The sequence below is a fragment of the Coptis chinensis genome, chromosome 5 (assembly GCF_015680905.1).
Source record: "Coptis chinensis isolate HL-2020 chromosome 5, ASM1568090v1, whole genome shotgun sequence".
NCBI lineage: Eukaryota > Viridiplantae > Streptophyta > Magnoliopsida > Ranunculales > Ranunculaceae > Coptis > Coptis chinensis.
In genome coordinates, this window is record NC_141460.1 from 9,746,283 (window position 1) to 9,750,054 (window position 3,772).

The 3,772-nt window shown below is 36.5% G+C and overlaps 1 pseudogene; it reads right to left on the reverse strand.

Annotated features, from left to right (window-relative positions):
- Positions 1-626: 626 nt before the first annotated feature.
- Positions 627-2,742, reverse strand: LOC147496592 (TPD1 protein homolog 1 pseudogene; annotated as a pseudogene).
- Positions 2,743-3,772: the final 1,030 nt, after the last annotated feature.

The following is a 3,772-nucleotide window of genomic DNA, read 5'->3' on the forward strand; positions in this document are numbered from 1 at the left end:
GAAGTGAATTTTTACATTCTGTCAGCAAGAAGTTTGAAACTAGCTGATTTTTTTTAGTTCGATTTCCATTGAGTCGCGATCATCCTTGTCAAAAAATCATGACTTAAATTAATTTTCGTTAGATATATATGCATTTTATTAGACGCTTTTGTGTCTAACAAAGTTGAACTATGTAATTTTCCATTTCGATTTAGAAAGTGAGATGATTTATGATTCGTGATCGTCTTATAGCTAAAGAAGAAAATCATATTACACCCCTCCATTAAATGAATGCTTACAATGTATAGTGGAGGAGGATACATTATTAAGTTGTGTTTATGAACGAGTTCATTAATACAGGTTGGGGTAGCCTTAACCCTTTTAAATTCTTCAAAAAAAAATGAAGAAAATCATAGGATAGGTCTACCTTTTCGGACGAGTTGAACACGATGAACAAACATAACCATATAGCATCAGGTATGTACGTACGTGAGAAACATGTTCAGTTCATTACCCGAGCATAGTTAGCACTAATGTATATATATATAGTATAGTTCAAAGCACGAAAGCTACATCAAACACATCTTCTCTCAAAATCACCCAACACAAAAACAAAAACGTACTATTATTGCTAATATGGAGCAAAAGCTAAATTAACACGTACAAAGCAGAATAGCTAGAAGAGGAGACTAAAGTCACTGAGATGGTAACATAGTGCATAACCATATATTGCTAGTGCTTTTGCTCAGTAAACAAGTACAATAATTTCAGGATATATAGCTCAGCTGCCTCAGCAGGTGACAGAGGAGACGGACATAGGATAACTGAAAGAGTTAGCATACTGGAAGGAGAGAGCAGCGCCACTAGGGAGTGGATTTCCATCATTAACCAAGCAATCGTCGTAGCCAAGACGCTTGAATATGTTTGGGTTGATACCACTAAAGGAGCTGAACCAACCACAGCTAACGTGTATGCCTGATATTTCACGCCCACTTGGGCTTGTGTTCATGATGACAACTGTGTAAGTTGGTATCCCGTTTGGCAATGGAGTTGTTTGGCCTTGGTTCACATTTATGTCTGATTCCGAACACCTTTTCCATGGTCCTATTCTGTTGAAATCCGGGCCATCTGTCCACAATTATCCAAAGAATTTGGCCATCAATTTGATAATCAAATTTCCCAAATCAGTAAAAACAAGGTTGTGACAGAAATCAGTCCATTGATGAGTGGTGACCCTCATTTGAGAGGATGCCGTGTTGCACTATCTGAGATATGGTCCAAGCATCAGAGGGGTTCCAAGATTTGTGGTCCAACATGAATTTTAAAAGCCCAAGATTGCATAATAGGCCCCAAGCATCAGTGGATGGGCACAGATTTCATAGCCCAGCAAATTAATGTGAGCACAGATTCCATTGAAGAAAACGGCAGCGCTTAGCTTAAGAGGAAGCATATACCGTCCCAGACAATAAAGCTAGTACTCAATACACTCAGGGTGCATTAAGGATTCAAGGGGCCAATAGCCAAGACAATTAAAAGCGAGAACAGTTGAGAAAATATAGGGTAATAAGCCGAAAATACAGTGTATATAAAAAGAGTGGTATTATCGACGTATTTGCATCTGTAAAGCTAATAAAGTTTATCCATGAAATTTGCATTCATGCTTTAACCCAAATTTATTTACTTTGACTGCGAAAAGGTCATAAAACCTGAAAAACTACAAAGTAATGAATGAAATCTTTATATTTAATTTGATTAATTAGTTTTGGAACAAAACGATGCACCACGCGAAACAACCTATTTAGGATTTCATTAATTATTGGTTTTCTAGAAAATGAATATGCAGAGAATGATTTTCAAGCTATTTTATCAAAAAATAAAAGAAGCAAACAATTTTCAGGAAAATCAATTTCCATGCAATGAGTTGCACCCGCAAATGAAAATGCATGCACACAAAACTGAAAGCTTATTAGGGCTTTTCAGACATACCCCCAACCCCCAAAACTATGGCGAAGTCCATCTACCCTCCCCCCCCCCCCACCACACACACACACACACAAAGTCATGCCCCCGTTTTCGCAACGGCAACGAGATGAATTTTTCCTTTCACTTGAAGCAGCTTAAATCCACGTACCAAGATGAGCTCAAAGGAATAATTTCTCTAAAACGGTGCACGTATAGAATGCATTAAAACACAAGTTCTAATTCAACTTTTATTGGGAATGCAAGCTCAAGTAATTAAGGAGTGGAACATTTTACAACTTGTCCGTTTAGAAATTCACAAGGCTTGTCTGCTTCTCGAGCTACAATGGTGCAATTACTTCAACACGTTGAACTGTATATACGAATGTACAAGACCTACAAATGAGTATTTCAACTTGAGATTATTTACCGTTCTGAAGGAGCTTGCGATGGGAAGCTGAGAATGTATTGTTGTTTCCTTCAAGAACAGTAGTAGTTGATGGTTGGACTTGAATGAAATGTTTAAGACCTGCAAACCATAAATAAAAGAGATATTATAAAAAACGTTCTTAACAATTATGTTTCTGACCGGAAAATAGAATCCGAAAATAAACAAATAGAATAAATCAGAATGTCATAAATATTCCTCAGAAGTTCAAAATATTTTATTTCTTTCTTCCATATTCAAGAATCTGATCGAAATATAAATGAGATTCAAATACCTGAATAAACTGTAACCAGTAATCCAGCAAAAAAGGCAGCTGCAACAAATGCTAGTCTCATACTACTCCTCAAACTCTTCATTCTAGCTTCTTTGAAAAAAACAATGAAACCTGCTGTCTTTATTAATTTGGTACGCCTGCCTGAACAATGATCGAGAAAAGAGTGTGGATGGAGCCACAAAAAAATCTGCATCAAGTATGAGATTTCGTAATTAAATAAACCACTGTCAAATTTCAAATATAGTAAAAACTTGAGCGGTTTTTGACTTGAAGAGCATTACTTATAAAATGATATAAATGAAGAATACTACTAAAAACGTTCAAGTTTATAAATTATCTCAACGTAAGCAACTCATGACCAAAATGTATCAAATTGACATGCATGGCCAGAAAACACTACCACACTTGGTACTCTCATATCTTAAACGTGCAGTTGATTAGACTGATCAAGAAATGAAGTGTTTCTTCAATTTAGCATAGCAATTTGGCCAGAAGACATTTCAAACATAAAGTAGCTTCAAAGAAATTCGGCAAAAAAACATATTAGAACAAAAAACAAGAACAAAGAAAAAAGGACAGAAAAAAACTAATTCTATGATTGCATTGTACTAAAACCAGCACAATACTCTACAAAACTCATGTCACATTATTACCTCACAAACAAGTACAATTTTTGCCGAAAACAGCTTAACGCAGGTATATAGAGAGAGAGAGAGCTCTTAACTTGGAAAATGTCTTTTCAATTCTACTCTATCTCTATGGTCGAGATGGACGGTTCAGTTGATATTCTCTATTTCTCTCTCACATTTATAAGCTCTGCTAGTTTTGGAAATTGCCTTTTACCTCCACATTTAATGCGAATAGTACCAGTGGGTAAATTGCACGTGGCATGTTAAGCCGTCATCAGCAGCTTTTAGGCGATATTTATTAGACGTATTTGCCCGCGCGGTAATGTCACATATTTCCATGCAGTTGAGGACAGTTTAGGTATATTCTCTTTCGAACTTGCACCTTCCGAAGTTGGTAATATTAAGGTGGGAACGTGGGTGCCAGACCTATTTGTAGATGCTCCCTTGTTATGGGTGCCGAAGGGGTTAAATGACGGAAATATC